The sequence below is a fragment of the Nicotiana tomentosiformis genome, chromosome 11, assembly GCF_000390325.3.
Source record: "Nicotiana tomentosiformis chromosome 11, ASM39032v3, whole genome shotgun sequence".
Classification (NCBI taxonomy): Eukaryota; Viridiplantae; Streptophyta; class Magnoliopsida; order Solanales; family Solanaceae; genus Nicotiana; species Nicotiana tomentosiformis.
In genome coordinates, this window is record NC_090822.1 from 71,459,730 (window position 1) to 71,479,632 (window position 19,903).

Consider the following 19,903-nt stretch of genomic DNA (forward strand, 5'->3'; position numbering starts at 1 on the left):
CGATCCCGGAGTCACAGAACACCATCCGCTCCAATAGTAACTTCCTTGGCACCACCCCGTAGTACCGTTTCTCGAAGAACCATTAAGTGTGGATCATCATACTGGTGAGCCTTGATTTGCTCAAATAGTGAAGACTGAGCTACAACACATGCAAGAACTCGGTTGGGTTCTGAAATATCCAGCAACACAAGTCTGTTGGCCAAGGACTGAATATCTGAAGCCAATGGCCTCTCCTATGCTGAAATTAAAGCTAAACTACCCATACTCTCTGCCTTTCTACTCAAGGCGTCTGCAACCACATTTTCTTTTCCCGGATGATACAGGAGTAACTCAAGCCATCTGCGTTGTCTCAGATTTAGGTCTCTCTACTTGAATAAATACTGCAAACTGCGATGATCAGTGTAAACTTCACAAAACACCCCATAAACATAATGCCTCCAAATCTTATGAGGGTGAACAATCGCAGCTAATTCCAAATCATGTACTCGATAATTCTTCTCGTGGGACTTCAGCTGGCGTGAAGCATATGCAATAACTCGCCCTTCCTGCATCAGTACACAACCCAAGCCAATGCATGAAGCGTCACAAAACACTGTATACATCCCCGAACCGGAAGGCAATGCTAATACTGGTGTTGTAATCAATGCTGTCTTGAGCTTCTGAAAGCTCACCTCACAATCATCGGACCATCGGAACGGAGTACCCTTCTGGGTTAATTTGGTCAAAGGTGCTGCAATAGACGAAAAACCCTCCATGAACTGACTATAATAACCTGCTAAACTTAGAAAACTCCGGATCTCAGTCGCCAAAGTGGGGCGATGCCAATTTTGAACTACCTCAATCTTTTTGGGATCAACTTTAATGCCCTTGCCCGATACATTATGCCCCAAAAATGCTACAGACTCAAGCCAAAACTCATATTTAGTGAACTTAGCATATAGCTTTTGTTCCCGCAACGTCTGAAGCATTACTCTCATATGCTGCTCATGCTCCTCCTTACTGCGCGAGTAGATCAAAATGTCATCAATGAAGACAATGACAAATGAATCCATATATGGCCTGAATACCCTGTTCATCAAATCCATAAACACTGCCGGGGCGTTAGTTAAACCGAAAGACATCACCAAAAACTCACAGTGACCATATCTAGTCCGAAAGGCAGTCTTCGGAACATTTGAATCCCGAATCTTCAACTGATGGTACCCCGATCTCAGGTCGATCTTAGAGAACACCCTAGCACCCTGCAACTGGTCAAATAGATCATCAATATGCGACAACAAGCACTTGTTCTTAATAGTGACTTTGTTCAATTGGCGATAATCAATACACATCCGCATTGTTCCATCCTTCTTCTTCACAAATAATATCGGTGCACCCCAAGGGGATATACTCGGTCTGACGAACCCTTTGGGTAGTAACTCCTCAAGCTGTTCTTTCAATTCTTTCGGAGCCGTGCGATACGGTGGGATAGATATAGGCTAGGTATCTGGAGCCAAGTCAATACAGAAATCAATATCACGATCAGGTGGCATACCTGGAAGATCTGAAGGAAATACATCGGAGAACTCCCGAACTACAGGAACTAAATCAATAGCCGGAGTCTCTGCAGTAGTATCCCGAACATAGGCTAGATAAGCCAAACAACCCTTCTCAACCATGTGTTGAGCCTTTATAAAAGAAATAACTCAATTAAATGAACTAACAGACGAACCCTTCCACTCCAGCTTAGGCAATGCTGGAATAGCCAAGGTAACAGTCTTGGCATGACAATCTAGAATAGCATGATATGGAGATAACCAGTCCATGCCCAGAATGATTTCAAAATCAGTCATTTCAAGCAATAGGAGATCTGCTCTAGTTTCATAACCACATAATGTAATAATACAGGACCGGTAGATCCGGTTCACAACAAAAATATTGCCTACAGGAGTGGACACATAAACAGGAGTACTCAAGGACTCACGAGAAACAACCAGGAATGGAGCAAATAGATATGACACATATGAATACGTAGATCCTGGATCAAATAATACTGAGGCATCTTTGCCGCAAATAGAAATAATACGTGTAATCACGGCATCTGAGGCCTCTGTATCTAGTCTGGCCGGAAAAGCATAGAACTGAGCTGGAGCGCCAACTGGCTGGCCTCCGCCAGGCTGACCTCCACCTCTAGGATGGCCCCTACCCACCTGTCCTCCACCTCTTGGTGGTCAGACTATTGGTGGAGCAACTGATGCGGTAATCATAGGCTGCTGATCCTGGTGCAGTGGTATACCCCGCAGTCTGGGGCAGAATCTCCGCATGTGACTGGGGTTCTCGCACTCGTAACAACTCTTCGGTGCGATAGGCTGCTGACTAAAAGTCTGGCCCTGGTGACCTGAATACCCACTAGAAGAAACCTGAATAGCTGGTGGGCGATAAGAACTCTCTGGTATAACACTGAGATAGGATCGCACTGGAGCACCTCGAGGAGGCGGTGGTGCTGGATATGGGGGCCTGCTGGACTGTCCTCTCACGAACTGACCTCTGCCCCCAGACGGAGCACCTCTGAACTCTCCAGAATACCTAAACAGCTTATCTCTCGTAACTTGCTCTCGGCTCCACTGACGTACACCCTCAATCCTGCGGGCTATCTCCATGACTAGCTCATAAAAAGTACCCATCTCAACCTCTCGAGCCATAGTGGCCTGAATGCCAGTATGTAAACCCGCAACAAACCTCCGCACTCTCTACGCCTCATTAGGGAGTATCATAAGTGCATGGTGAGATAACTCAAAAAACCTCTCTTCATAATCGGTCACTCACATCTGACCCTGCTGGAACTGCTCAAACTAAAACCTCAACTCTTCCCTCTGGGAGGGTGGAATATACCTGTCCAGGAAGATACAGGTGAACCTGTCCCAAGTTATAGGAGGAGAATCTGCTTGTCTGCCAAGAACATAAGACTGCCACCATCTACGGGCTCTGCCCTCTAGCTGAAAAGTAGCAAAGTATACCCCATGAGACTCCAATATTGTCATGTTGTATAGTTTATCCTTGCATCGATCAATGAAATTTTGGGGATCCTCATGTCGCTCACCCCCAAAGACAGGAGGATTAAGTCTAGTCTATCTATCCAATAGTTTCTGAGGATCAATGGCTACAGTTGGCCTGGGCTTAGGTGTAGCTGCTACCACTGGCTAGGCTCCACCCACAGGTAGTGCACCCTGGGTCTGATATACAGCAGCTGCCTGTCCATGAGCCTGTGCGGTAGGGGTCTATGATCCCCCGCCCACCTGAGATGTGGCTGGGTCTGCGGGAAAAAAGTCGGCCTAAGTCATATTGTCCATGAACCGCAGCATACGACCCATGACATCCTGAAATCTCGGTGCAGATGTGAAATCCACCGGAGCTGGCTCTGTCACAGGCACCTCACCCTGTTCCTCAATAATGGGATTTTTTGCTGGACCCACTGGCGATATAACTGGAACAGTCCTGGGACGTCCTCGCCCTTTACCATGGGCTGGAGCCCTCCCCCGGCCTCTTCCTCGGCCTCTAGTAACTGGGGGAGTAGCTCTTCCCTGGTCTGGAACCTCATTAGAGAGCGTTCTCACCATCTGTGAGAGAATAAGAGAATGATATTTAGTACTACATTAATTTCACGATGGAATATGAATAAGGTAGTTTCCTAACACTCTATACCCTCTCGAAGATAAGTACAGACGTATTCGTACCGATCCGCAAGACTCTATTAGATCTGCTCATAACTTGTGAGACCTACGTGAACCTAGTGCTCTGATACCATGTTGTCACGACCCAATTTCACCTAAATGTCATGATGGCGCCCAACACTATAGATAGGCAAGCCAACTAATAAATTAAACATATATCGATAAAATTTTAAATCCAAGAAAAATAATAAGATACCAAATTCTACCAATGTGTGTGCCAAGACCTGGTGTCACAAGTGTATGAGCATCTAGTAGATTATACAAAACTCTAAATACTGTCTGAAATAAAAATAGACAGAATTAAAAAATACAAGAAGAGGCACTGGTAGCTGCAGGATGGCTCAGAAAGGCAGCTCACCACTATGCCCCTAGATAATGAGGATGTGCGATGATAGGTCCTCCACTAGTATCTGTCTCAGATCCTGCACAAAAAGTGCAGCAAGTGTAGCATGAGTACGTAAACAACGTGTACCCAGTAAGTATCAAGACTAATCTCGAAGTGGTATAGCCGAGATGACCGACTCTGACACTCACTAAGGGTCAACAATAATAAATAGAATAAATTATAATTATTCAAATCAGCATGACTCACAGAGTTAACAATAATTTTATTCAATTAGCAAAAACAATAAAAACAAAATCCTTCAAATGCAAGAATTTCCAATCTATTAATTAAATCCTTTAATTTCAATAAAAATTCTAATTTATCAAATAGCTATACAAGCTGCAATTCAATTTCAATAAATTTTCAATTTATCAAATAGCTTTACAAGCTACAATAAACTGTCCCAGTATCATGTAATTATTATTATCAAGCACGATATCTGCCGAGGTCGTACGACCCGATCCAGAGTTTCGTGTACACTGCCGAGTGATGCGCGACATAATCCATAGAAAGGAGGACATTTTCTTATGTACCTCCGGAATTAGAGTATATTTATTATAAGATAAATTCAGGAGGAAGAACAATTTCTCTTAACAATTAATTAATTTAAACAGAAAATCAAGTATATGACATTTCCATCCTTTAATATTTTTATCTAACAATTCACAATTATATATATATATATATATATATATATATATATATATATATATATATATATATATATATTAATTAAACAAAGAATACAATTTACACGAGTAATTCATGCTTTGAGTTCTAAACTACCCAGACTTTAGTATTAATAGTAGCTACGCACGGACTCTCTTCACCTCATGCGTACGTAGCCCCCACAATTAGCAAACATTATTTAATTTTAATCACCTATGAGATAATTTTTCCCTCACAAGATTAGACAAAAGACTTACCTCGTCTTGCTCCAATTTAATCCACTAGTAAGCCTTTTCCTCGATTATCCAACTTCGATTGGCTCGAATCTAACCAAAACATAATTCGATACAATCATTAAAATTTATAGAAATCAATTCTATAAGGAAATACTACATTTTCAAAAAGAATCCCGAAATTAATTAAACATTCGTCCGTGGGGCCCATATCTCGGAATCCGGCGAAAGTTACGAAATCCGACAACTCATTCAATTACGAGTCTAACCATACCATTTTCACTCAAATCCGACTCCGAATCGATACCGAAATCTCAAAAATTTGTTTCTAAACATTTCCCAAATTTCAATCTCAAAACACTAATTAAATGGTGAAAACAGTGCTGTATTTGTGTATATAGACCAAATCCGAGTTAGAATCACTTACCCCAATATCGTTCCTTGAAAATCTATCCAAAATCGCCTCTGCTCAAGCTCCAATTTGTTAAAAATGGCGAATGGGACGAATGTCCTCTTTTATAATTCTGCCCAGGCAGCCTTCGGAACTGGGGCTCGAACTGGGCCTCGATCCTGGTTTCGATCGTGGCCCTCGAGCCTGGGCTTCAGTCATGGCCTCGATCCTGGGACTCAGTCATGGCCTCGATCATGGCATCGAGCCTGTGCCTTCGATTGTGACCCTCGATCTTGGGTCTCGATCCTGGCCCTCGAGCCTTGCCTTCGATCGTGGCTTCGATCACAAGCTTGAGCCTGAGCCTCGTCAACCCTAGGCTCGATACCTGGGCTCGATATCTGGGCTCGATACCTAGGCTTGATATCAGGGCTCGATACCTGGGCTCGATATCATGGCTCGATATCTTGGCTCGATCACAGCCCAGAATATCCAACAGAAGAGGAAAAATTGCAGCAGCTTTTTAAGTCCAACTTTTGATCCGTTAACCATCTGAAACTCACCCGAGGTCCTCAAGACCTCAACCAAATATACCAACAAGTCCAAAAATATCATACGAACTTATGTGAAACCTCAAATCACATAAAACGATGCTAAAATCATGAATCATGTTCCAATTCAAGCTTGATGAAACATAGAATTTCCAACTTATACATTCGATGTCAAAACCTATCAAATCAAGTCCGATTGACCTCAAATTTCTCGCACAAGTCATAAATGATATAACGGAGCTATGGAAATTTTTAGAACTGGATTCCGACTCCGGTATCAAAAAGTCAACTCCCCGGTCAAACTTCCAAACTTAAATTCTTGTTTTAGCCATTTCAAGCCTAATTTCACTACGGGCTTCCAAATAAAATTCTGATCACGCTCCTAAGTCCAAAATCATCATACCGAGCTGTTAGAATCATCAAAATTCTTTTCTGGGGTCGTTTACACATAATTCGATGTCCGGTCACTATTTGAACTTGGGCTAGGGACCTCAGAATTCCATATCTTGGGCTAGGGACCTCAGAATTTAATTCCGAGCATACACCCAAGTCCCAAATCACGATACGGACCTACCGAAACTATCAAAATGCTGATCCGAGTACGTTTGCTCAAAATATTGACCAAAGTCAACTCAGGTGAGTTTTAAAGCTCTAATTCATATTTAATCCATTTTTCACATAAAATATTTTCGAAAAGTTTTACGGACTACGCACCAAGTCGAGGAATGATAAATAGTACTTTTCGAGGTCTTAGAACATAGAATTAATTATTAAATTTAAATATGACATTTTGGGTCATCACATAGGTTGTCTTAATTACATCAGTCGCATCATAGAACAATTAACAGTGATATGTGAGCCGATCTTCAAAATGTTGAGGAAAGATTCTGCAACAAGTTGGATTGAAGAATGCCAAAAAACCTTCGACAAAATCAAGGAGTATTTATCTAAACCGCCTGTTCTGGTCCCATCAGAGCCAGAAAGACCACTGCTACTTTATTTATCTATACTGGATGGAGCTTTCGGTTGTATTTTGGGACAACATGATGAAACTGGAAGAAAGGAGCAAGCAATATACTATCTGAGCAAGAAATTCACACCCTACGAAGCTCGGTACTCTTTGCTGGAATGTACTTGCTGTGCTTTGACATAGATAGCTCAGAAGTGAGGCATTATTTCTGTGCATACACTACATATCTCATATCGAGGATGGATCCACTAAAATATATATTTAAGAAGACCATGCCTACGGGTAAGTTATCAAAGTGGAAAATATTGCTGAGCGAGTTTGACATCATCTATGTAACTCAGAAGGCGGTCAAAGGACAAGCATTGGCAGATCATCTAGCAGAAAATCCCGTAGATGGAGAATACGAACCATTGAAAACGTATTTTCCTGACGAGGAGGTGTCGTTTGTGGGAGAAGATATCACTGAAGCATATGATGGTTGGAGAATGTTCTTCGATGGAGCAGCAAACTTCAAAGGAGTAGGTATCATAGCTATTTTGGTATCAGAAACCGGCCAACACTAACTGGTATTTGCAAAAATCAGGTTTCCATACACTAACAATATGGCAGAATATGAGGCTTGCATCTTGGGACTCAGGTTGGCCATTGACATGAATGTTTAGGAGTTGTTGGTAATTGGAGATTTCGATCTGTTGGTGCATCAGGTTTTAGGAGAATGGGATACAAAGAACACCAAAATATTGCCATATTTGCACTGTGTACACGAGCAGATCAAAAGGTTCACAAAGATAGAATTCAAACATGTTCGAAGAATTCAAAATGAGTTCGCAGATGTATTGGCCACTCTCTCTTCCATGATACAACACACAGACAAGGACTTCATCGATCCTATCTGAATAGGAATTCATATACAACCAGCTTATTGTGCTCATGTTGAAGAAGAGAGCGATGGAAATCCATGGTTCCACGACGTCAAGGAATATTTGGCAAATGGAGAATATCCAGAGCACTCTACCCATACTCAGAAGCGCACGCTTCGAACATTAGCCAACCATTTCTTTCAAAGCGGAGGAATTCTGTATAGAAGAACTCCTGACTTGGGGTTGCTACAGTGTGTCGATGCTAAGAAAGCATCCAGATTTCTCGAGGAAATACATGTCGGAACTTGCGAACCACACATGAATGGCTTCGTCTTAGCCAAGAAAATACTAATTGTAGGGTATTTTTGGATGACTATGGAAACATACTGCATCAAGTATGTTCAGAAATGTCACCAATGCCAGATACATGCTGATATGATACGAGTGCCACCCAATGAACTCAATGCAACAAGTGCACCCTGGCCTTTCTACGCTTGGGGCATGGATGTCATCGGTCCAATTGAACACGCTGCTTCAAATGGGCATAGGTTCATTCTAGTGGCCATTTACTATTTCACAAAATGGGTAAGCCGCATCTTACAAAGCTGTAACTAAGAAGGTCAACGTAGATTTTGTTCGGGATCACATTATTTGTCGGTTCGGAGTGTCAGAGTCAATCATCACTGACAATGCCGCCAATCTCAACAGTGATTTAATAAAGGCCATGTATGAAAATGTCAAGATCAAGCATAAGAATTCCATAGCATACATGCCGCAAATGAACGGAGCTGTAGAAGCCACAAACAAAAACATCTAGAAGAGACTAAGGAAAATGGTAGATAATTACAAACAATGGCACGGGAAGCTGCCATTTGCTCTACTCGGGTATCGTACCACGGTTCGCACATCAACTAGGGCAACTCCCTACTTATTGGTTTACGGTACTGAAGCGGTTATTCCTGCCGAGGTCGAAATCCCTTCTTTAAGAATTATAAAAGAGGCTGAACTCAGCGATGCAGAATGAGTACAGAGCCGCTATGAACAACTAGCTCTAATTGATGGTAAAAGAATGAATGTGGTGTGTCATGGTCAACTCTATCAGAATAGGATTGCAAGAGCCTTCAACAAAAGGGTCAGACCGAGGCAATTTACACAGGGGCAATTGGTGCTAAAACGAATCTTCCCACATCAAGATGAAGCCAAGGGGAAGTTTTCACCCAATTGATAGGGTCCCACCAAAGAGTATTGTCAGAAGTATGCATTAAAACTGGGGCAGAATTTTGAGGAAGACACTGAAAATTCTAAAAAGAAAAAAGAGGTTGCAATATCTCTAAATGTGTCACAGTCATCGGCTCATCTAAATTATTTAATCTTACATACTACAATACATTTCAAGCAATTATATTTTTACAAATAATTTGTCAAATGCATACATATATTTTGAAAACTTTGTTTCTATAACAGCCGGATGCTACCCAGGGTAACTCAAACAGGACTGCAAGACAAGAGTGAAGGAAAAGCAAGGAGTTAAGAGCACGAACCAACCTTTCCCCCGCAAAACTCATAATTTTTCTTTGAATGCAGGCACAATGAACGCAACAGGAATATTCGCAAATATATACACACAACAAAATAAGTATCTTCATAACGACAAGGTTGCCAAACGCAACACATCAAGCTAATAAATACTTCACCCTCTCATAGCTATCCTTTGCTTTTCTCGCATAAGGCTAAGCATTGCCTTTCCTTGCATGAGACTAAGCATTGTCTCCTCTTCTTGCATGAGGCTAAGCATTGCCTTCATAACTGCATAAGGCTAAGCACTGCCTGCATGAGACTAAGCATTGTCTCCTTTCTTTGCATGAGGCTAAGCATTGCCTCCGAAATTGCATAAGGCTAAGCACTACCTTTCTTTGCATGAGACTAAGCATTGTCTCCCTTTCTTGCATGAGGCTAGGCATTGCCTCTGTAATTACATAAGGCTAAGCACTGCCTTTCCTTTGTATGAGACTAAGCCTTGTCTCCCTTCCTTTGCATGAGACTAAGAACTGTCTCCTTTTCTTGAATGAGGCTAAGCATTGCCTCCATAATTGCATAAGGCTAAGCACTGCCTACATGAGACTAAACAATGTCTCCTTTCCTTGCATGAGGCTAAGCATTGCCTCCTAAATTGCATAAGGCTAAGAATTTCCTTTCCTTGCATGAGACTAAGCATTGTCTCCCTTTCTTGCATGAGGCTAGGCATTGCCTCTGTAACTGCATAAGGCTAAGCACTGCCTTTCTTTACATGAGACTAAGAATTATCTCCCTTTCCTTGCATGAGGCTAAGCATTGCCTCCAAAATTGTATAAGGCTAAGCACTGCCTTTCTTTGCACAAGACTAAGCATTGTCTCCCTTTCTTGCATCAGGCTAGGCATTGCCTTTGTAATTGCATAAGGCTAAGCACTGCCTTTCCTTTGCATGATACTAAGCCTTGTGTCCCTTCCTTTACATGAGACTAAGAACTGTCTCCATTTCTTGCGTGAGGCTAAGCATTGCCTCTGTAATTGCGTAAGGCTAAGAACTGCCTTTCCTTGCATAAGACGAAACACTGTCTCCCTTCCTTGCATAAGGCTAAGCCATGCCTTTCCCCGCACGATACTAAGCGTTATCTCTGTTTCCTGCATAAGGCTAAGCATTGCCTTTCTTTGCATAGGACTAAATATTGTCTCCACTACACTGCATAAGTCTAAGCATTGCCTTTCCTTGCGCGAGACTAAGAGTTGTCTCCATCCTCTGCATAAGGCTAAGCACTGTGTTTCTTGCATGAGACTAAGAATTGTCTCCCTCCTTCAAATCGGGCTAAGCATTGCCCTCATCTTATATAAGACTAAGCCTTATCTTGTATCGTCCTAGCGTATAACCAAGAATCACTTGTTTCTTTTATCAAATAATCGATACTGCCATATCCTTGCATTTCATTGGCTGAAACATTGCCATTTTGTCCAAAGGCATCATAGTCCGAAGGCATCATCCTCACAGCCGGAAGACATCATTCCATGGCCTGCGGATCTCTCGAAATTGCGCATCATTATTCAAAGGCTTCATAGTCGAGAGGCACCATCCTCATAGCCCGAGGACACCATTTCATAGCTTGCGAATCCCTTATCATACGCTTCATGGCCCATGACGTCATGGTCTTAGGATATCATCCTCATCGTCCAAAGACAACCTTTATGGTCCAAAGTGAATTTGCATCACGTTTAAATTTTCGCAATATCCCATATATATATTCGTATGCACCGTGTTTTGAGTTTTGCAGGTAATCCAGGAGGTAACCTTTCTACAAACAGGAGCAATCTTCGCTCCGATTTCCGTTCGCAATGTTCACATCCTTCAATTACTTCAAACGTAACCGATTATCAGTAATTTCTTACCTTTTACTCTATGACCGTTCAGATATCTACCTCATGACACACCCGTGACATTTCAAATTCACATTCATGACTCCACATAAATTCATCCGATACTATCCTATCCAAAAGAACCCTTTCCGAAATATACGACCATTCCTATAACAACTCCATCGGTTTTGTTCACCGTTGGATCCAGAACTACACACGGCCTGATTCCCGTAATACCAGGGATATGTAGGCAACTCAAGAACCAGTGTTCGGCCTCCATTTTTCAAGTCACGTCATTCCCCGCTCAATTCGGCCAAAATCGGTCATCATTTTCTTTACCTGATAACTCTTTCATCATTCCCGGGTAAAGAGGGGCAACTGTTAATACCCAATTTTGCCCTCATATTTTTTCAAATAGCATGTCTACTTTCAAAATGTCATTCTGCATCACTATTTAATTTACAAGATCTATATGAGCATTTTTATAAGTTTCCATAATTTTCAGAGTTTTAAAATTAAGTTTCTTGCATTTAAATTACCTGAATATTTACCAATTATTTCTTTAAATTATTTCTTTTGATGACTTAATCATTCAAACTATTATTTGCACCTATATACATGCTTCAAATATTTTTACTTCATTTCATATAATTATATTAGTATTTTTAGGCTATTCGCACAATCTTACAATAATAGCCTATATTTTGCAATTGTATTGCATTTGTCATTTTATTCAAAGTCAAAATAATAATTTACATTTTTATATACTTTTACTATTATTTTTAAGTATTAATTTGTATAAATAGAATTTTTATATATTTATTTCACTATGTTTTATTAAATTATTTCCCTTTTAATCTCTTATTTAAAAGGTGGTCCAATTTTTGAGATAATTTTCGGACCAAACAAGACCCAAATCCCTGGCCCAATCCAAACGACCCCTAATTACCTAACCCGGTTGGCACCCTTTAAAATAACCCGCTCCACTTCCCCTTTTGATCTTGGTCGTTGATCTCAAATGATCAACGACCCAAAATTAACCTACCCATCTCTTTATATCCCTTCACCCAAACAACCCTAACCCATTTCACCCGTCCGCCGCCTCTAAACGCTGTCCCCTCTACTTCAGAAACCCTAGTCGCCCTTTCTCAATCTTCTCCAAATCCGGTTCAATCATAGATTCCTTCTGTGATTTTCTTAACTTTTATGTGTTACCTCAGTATTACTTACAAGATTGTAGTATTACTTAGTATTTGCCCCTTTTTTTGGCAATCAGTCTCCGAATCAAGGGAGATCAGCTTCACCCTTCGGTATTTGGACGATATTTCGTCCATATACATCATGGCAAGGTCGTACGGGTACGATTCAGTGAATTTTTGACTAATTTTTAGTTCTCCATCCTGAACTGGGATTTACCTAATTTTTCTCCTAATCCGATTAAATTGATTCTGCATGTTATTATTTCTTTATTTATGTTTGATTTTACAGTTTTTTCTTGTTTGTTTGCTTGATCTCTACTACTATATAAACCCCTCCCCAATTCCCCTCTAGAAAAAAAAAGAAACCGAAAGTGATCACTGCTATTACACTCAATACCTCTCTCACCCGTTCATCTTCTCTGAAATACTTTGCTCTTCGGCCGGCTGAAAGCCATGGCCATAATATTATCTACCTCCTCCGGTGCAAGCACTGCTCGGGGCCCTTACGAGGCTCTTATGAACTCTGAAGCATCGGAGACCTAGGGTTCTTGCTACAAGTATTCTAAGCTCCTTATTATTTTGTTGCCTATCTAATTTTGCTACTCTTTATTGCTTTTAACGTTTGCAATATTAAATATTTTTCTTCTGCATACCTATATATGTTTGAATCCTGTGAGCATGATTTAATTGTGAATCCTTGATATTGCACTGCTATGATATCGTTCAATACTCCCCTATTATTCTCTATTTTGATAGTTGGATGCATTTTAGTACCTGTAATTATTTCCTGTTTGTTCTTAGTTTGTCTTAGTCTAATATGTGTTCTTTACTATGGCCTGCACTTCTATGTTGATTTTCCTTGTTCTCTTCTGGAATCAGTTATGTACCTCTGTATTTTTTCTAGCATCTGAACATGTTTTAATTTTGAGTTTCAATGCATGCCTATCTTATGTGTTCTTTTAAATGTGATTTTCATGACTATCTGTTGTTAGTTATAGAATCCTCTTCATGCCTTGCTTTGGATACTACTAAAACTCTATGAAAACATCCCTCTACTTTGAATGAATCATTTAGTGTTGAGTCTTGGGTTTAATCAACTGTTCTTTGTATACTAGCCACAACTATATGGGTTTTATGTTGTAATACTGCTTCATTGCTATTTGTAATCCTGATCTTCAGCACCACCTAAGATTTTAGATAAACATCCCTTTTTCCCTCTTATGTATGTTAATGAGTAGCTAATCTACCCCTTTTTATGCCATAAGTTTCTGTACTATGATCTATTCCCCATCATGTTAAGATTTTCATGATATTGGCCAAGCTGTACCATGAGTATGTTGATATGCAATCTGGGACTTTATTAGAACCGTCATGCAAGAACTTTCATTGTACTAAACTGACATTTGAAGTCCTTTAGGTTAATGCTCTATTCTGAATTTGTGTGGCATTGTGCACCCTTATACGTTGATCTTATAATCTCAGAAAACCCGATTCCCCTAACTCTCAATATGTTTTTCTGCCAATGTGCTATCTCTTGCTAAGTATTTGAACCTATAATACCAACATGTCCTCTAAGTCTTGTTGATTCTCTTAACTGGCATGTTTTGTGTTTAATCAACTCTACTATGTCTGCTTCTAAAGTACAAGTGCACCTCTTCAATTTTTATCACCAAATTATTGTTCTCTCACTCTAATCTATTATCTATATTATTCTGAATCTATTGCTCTTGGCCGACTAAAAGACAAGGCTACCAAAACTCTCTCTATTGATCTCCCTAGGATGAGCACTGCTCGGGGTCCATTTGAGACTCCTATGAACTCTGACACACTAGGGTTTGGGGTCCTTTGGCCACCCTCTTTGCTGGTGGAACTTAAGTTGTCTCTGGCACTTAGCTTGCCTCTCTTATTGTGTTTGTTGAATATGTAAACGGGGTTGCTTAATAAATTTTTGTGTGATTCAATAATTTATTTGGGTCATGTGGTCAATTTGTGACCGTTTGGACTGGCATGAGTTCCTTTGTGACTTTGGGCTATGCCGATGGACATAGTCTCCTATTTGAGAGATGTTTGGACCGGGACATGCTATTTGTGCAAATTGAGCTTGTTGAAGGCCCAAGCAACACTGTGTTATCTTTATTTTTTAGGCTTGCTCTTGGGCCTGTAGCCTTATTCACGTGTAATATTTATATTTATATTCTTTGGGCCTATAATAATTGGTAATAACAAACAATTGGGGTGTTAGTGAAATTGGGAAAACATGTATATTCTAATGTTTTCATAAAAGGGTAGGAAACATGCCTATAGGATTTACATGAATTACTTGTTATTTTATTCAACCTGCCATATATGCTATTTATTTTCCATATACACTAGTAGAAACCATGCCTATAGGGAATCACACACTCAACCTGTTTTACTACGCCTAATATTTTGCATTATTAGACAGCATGTCTATAGGAAATCTGTGTCAACGACTGTTCGCTAAATTGGCGTAACTGCAACATACTCATTAGATACCACGCCCATAGGATTGTTATTAACTTATGTCCTACTGATCCTCATCTAGATATCATGTCTATAGGATCTTAATTGATTAATTTGCTATTGTTATTGCTATTTCTATCATATTGATCGCCTAGAAAACATGCCTATAGGGACAAAGTATTATAGAATCAGTTTCAATTGCCAACTCTTAGAAATCCTACCTATAGGATATTGTTATTCGCCTAGAAAGTATTCTAATAAAATCAAACGTGGGTAATTTTTTCAAGCTTTGAAACGACTTTATTTCCTCATTTAGTGATTATGCATATAGGATTTGTAACACCTATAATATGTAAATTCATTGTTTCAACATAATCAGCACTGCCTGTGCGCTTAAAATCAAAGTCACATAGAAACCATGTCTATAGGGCTTAATGACTCTAATTTGCCTCAATTCTAGGATTATCTACTGCCTAATGTAAAATCTGCCTGCGTGCATTAGTTTACATGTGGAGGCTAACTTGGGCCTTTAGCTACCTTTACGTGAAGTCCTACTTGTTTTGAATGTCGCTTAGTTTTATCATTTTGAGAAGCCTAAGTAAAGTCGAGAACCACCCAAATAGAGGTCTAATGCCTCCTGGATCATAGGCATGGGACGGGTAGTGCACTCATAGGATACGACTTAGAATTAAATTAGAGTGCCTTTAGGTAAACAACTTTAACATAGTAATTGGGTAGTAGGAGATGATAGTCTGTGTCCGCTGAATAATATGAGAAACTCCTATCTAAAAGGAGTTGCGAAGTATTATTTATGTTGCAGGGGTTATCCTTTAGGCTAAATAATATAGGACCCCCCTTTTTATACACTAGATATCTACATTTAGTCGTTTAAACATTGTAGTTGTATCCTTGTAGTCCTTAAAATTTGTACCAATTGCATTATAATGAACTTCTCCAACCTTTATATTCTTTATGTTTATTTGATCACCTAGTATAATTACATAATCCACATAGTCCTAAGTTCGGCCGGGACGCACAGTTGTGGATCTCGAAGAGTGCCTAACACCTTCTCTTTGAGGTAATTTGAGCCCTTACCCTATCTTTGGTGACTTTTACTAGTCAAACAGAGTTATCTGCAGAATAGTTGCCCTAATGCACCTTAAAAATTGTTAGGTGGCGACTCTTCTCTTTTAATCTCCTCCTTTTAAAAGTGTTGTCACACGTCGAAACCCCGCATTCGTTAGGAAGAAAAAAGGGGCGCGACTGTTGTTCCCATTGGTGTTTTGAGCATTTGGATAAGTTTGGATTGTATATTTGTACTTGTTTGTATGATTGGATGGAGTCCCGAGGGGATTGAGTGTATTTTGGATTATTGGTTGAGAGATTAATTACGTTAAGGATTTGGAGTTTGACCACGGTCAATATCGGGTCAAGACGATCACTTTTAGGTGTTTTGAGTGCACGAGCAGGTTCGTAGCATGTTTTATAATTGAAATGCATATATGATTTGTGTTCGGGAGGTTCCGAATGATTTTTGGTGCTAAAACAAAGATTTTGCGATTGCTGAGTTTCTGGTGCAACAATTCCACAAATACCAGTTTTGTCCCTGAAATTTTTGGACTTTCTTCAAAATATCATATCTCCCTCATTTTACGTCCAACTTGGGTAATTCAAAAGGCTATAGTGGGTGTAATCTCGCAAGGATTATGTTGGACTTTTCAAATGTGATTTTTAGGATTATCTAACATCTGATTCGGGCTGGGACAACTACTGTATGTTTTTTTAAACTAATTTCGCGATTTAGTTACTTTTTCTCACAAGGTTTTGAAGCTTGGGAAGAGCCGATATTTGAGGGTGTTTTCATATACTCCTTGGATTAAGTATACCTAACTTGAATTTATAATTATAACATGAATGTATCATTGATTTTGGCTCTAAATCAAGGAATCTTAAAGAAGAAAAGAGGTATTTGGTTTGAAAGAAAAGAAAATGTATTTTAGGGGTTTTGATAATAGTTTTCAAAAGTGAAAAATGGAGATTTGAACCCCGAATTGGAGTTGATTTTGGATGAGACTTGTATATTGGGACTCGTATTTGAATAGGTGTTCGGGATATATGAGTTTTGTCAGGTTTCGGGGTGCGGACCCGAGTTGACTTTTTGGTTGAGTTTGAGTATTTGATTAAAGATTCGACCTTTATCATTTGGGTTTGATTCCTATGATATTATTTGATATTATTGAGTTGTTTTTGGCGAGATTCGAGCCGTTCTGAGGTCGATTCTTGCGGGAAGGCATTTTTAGATTATTGATTTGGCTTGTTTGAGGTAAATGTCTTGCCTAACTTTGGTTGAGAGATTTTTCCTACTAATTGGTATTATTTGCTACATGCAGGGGAGATGTATATATAAGGTGATGAGCTTATATAAATGTGCCTTGGGTATTCATGCTCGGGGTAGATTTTAAATTACTCTATGCCTTGATTGGTTGCTTGTTCTACTTGATTATACATATTATTCAATTAGTTGACTATATGAGCATAAAAACAAGGCTAGGGCTTATGTTAAGGCTATTGGTGTTATAGTTTGAACATGATAGACTAAATCTTGAGATTTATACTTAACTTGCCTCGGAGGTAGATACACGTAGATTATGAACATACACCGATACTTGTTCTTGTGTTGTGCCTTGCTTGGGATGTGTGCACTCTGTGATACATATATGATCTTTTGTATGACCACTCGAACTTGGTTGCTATATTAGATTTAGCTGCAATTATGTTTTATATGATGAAGCCTATCCGCATATTTCTGTCGTTCTCATGTCCTTGCGCATTTATTGATGAGTTATGAGAATATGACTTTAATGATAATTTGTTGTCTTGCATTATTGTGATTATAGAACATGTGAACATATTGGGCGGATTGATTGGGGTGATGGTACAAGGTCTTTACTGTGCGATTGTGATATTGTCAGGGCGAATCAATACAGTTGGATATTATTTTTGTGCCAGGGCGGAGCAATACGATGGGATATTGTGATATTGTGTCAGGGCGAAGCGATATGGTTGGATATTTTGATATTATGTCAAAGCGGAGCAATACAGTGGGATATTGTGATATTGTGTCAAGGCGGAGCGATACAGTTGGATATTGGTTTTGTGTCAGGGTGGAGCAATACAATGGGATATTGTGATATTGTGTCAGGGCGGAGCGATACAGTGGAATATTGTAATATTGTGTCAGGGCGGAGCGATACAGTGTGATATTATTTATTTGTTAAGACGGAGCGATGCGGTGGGATATTACGATATTGTGTTAGGGCAGAGTGATAGGTTGGATATTATTTTTGTGCCAGGGCGGAGTGATAAGGGTGGATATTATTATTGTGATAGAAATGTGGGCACGAGGTGCTGACGAGCGCAAAACCGGCGTATAAACTTGTGCACGCTAGTCAAACATAGTATAGTATTGAATCGTCTCCACATGGATTGGTTTCAATAATGTTCTATTAATTCTTCAGCTTAACACTATCCAGGATAATCAACCTTTTGATTTATGTTATTATTGACTACAAATAAACTACGATTATCAGCTGTAAGAAACTGATGATACCCGAATGATTAGTAAAAATAAAGGGATATCAATGAGATAAGGTAGGGTGATGACAAGATATGTGATCAACTATTGTTCCAGGTAACTCTATGCTAGATTCACTATTAACTTCTATTGATTCTTTCGATTTCAACAGATGATTAGGCTACTTCAAAGATTTCAATTCATTTTTCGAATGTATTTGATTTCCTTATGTAACCCAATAACAGGCCCTATGAATGTATGCATAAAATTAGTGAATGAACGATCTTTCGGAGAACACCTCTCGATTATTCTCATGGACTGGTAAATCAATAACTCCTTAAGCTCTTTCGAATACTTAAAAGAGACGTAAAATCAACCCAATCAAGATAACATAAAGCCAATAGCAGTAAACTTCTCTTTCGATTAAAGTAAGACTACAATAAGCCTTGCAATTCAATTAAGAATTCATTAATTAAAGTCGGGTAATTAACACAGAGTAAAACCAAAAACAATGATTTATTCACAATATTTGTCAACAACCCTAAGGAGACTTACTCCATAACGAAGAAAGTATTCAAAATGAGAGTACTAGAAGAACAAGAAGACATTACAATTCCCAAATTTCACCCAAACTTTCGTATTGAGTGAATTTGATCAAGTATATCAATTTCCCGTTGCTTTCGTCTTCTTCTCCCTCGAAAAATCCCTTCTCAAATTGAAGATACCCTCTTTTTAGACGAGTTGGGCTTCATATAGGTCAAGGAAAGTTGCCCTCGAAATTATAAATTTAGCCCTGTAGAATTTTTCCTCGGAAAGACATGCGCGAACGCGCACCTGGGAAGGTGACCGCGCATCTGGCCGCGCACATTTGAAAGTTTCTGTCTGACTTGCGCGGCCCAGTGCGCGGCCGTGCACCTGGGCCATTTTCTGCTCTCGTTTTATTTCTTCTTTTTAAATGCGCGAACCTCCATTGATCCTTGAATGAGCTCCCAATGTACTCCATAATCTTTTACTTGGCCCAACACTCCATATTGGCTCAAAACGATTCCGAACCCCATTGTAGCCCGAAATTTCTCTTGCAAAAACATAAATCAATTAGTCAGAGCAATTTACTACTATTTAGCACTCAAACATCAGTAAAGTGCATCAAATTAGAATGCAAATAGTGGCCAAAGCATATAGTTATAGCGTACCATCAGGTGCCATATGTTTGTGTTTCTATTTGATGACTTGTTAAAAACTAGGTACTACCTTGATTATTCAAGTGAATTCTTTATGATTTATCATGCATTTTACATATTTTTACATGACATTTAACATGTTAATCTATGCCTCTATTGTTGACGATTTGGTTGTCAGGATGGAATTACCTAGCTGGATTTGATATCTCCTGTTTTGTTGAGTCGTTCATAGTGTAACAGATTGATGTAAAAAGGAAGTTGTCATTATGCATTGATATGTTTGATTTTCGAATGTTTCTCGTGAACGTGTTATTT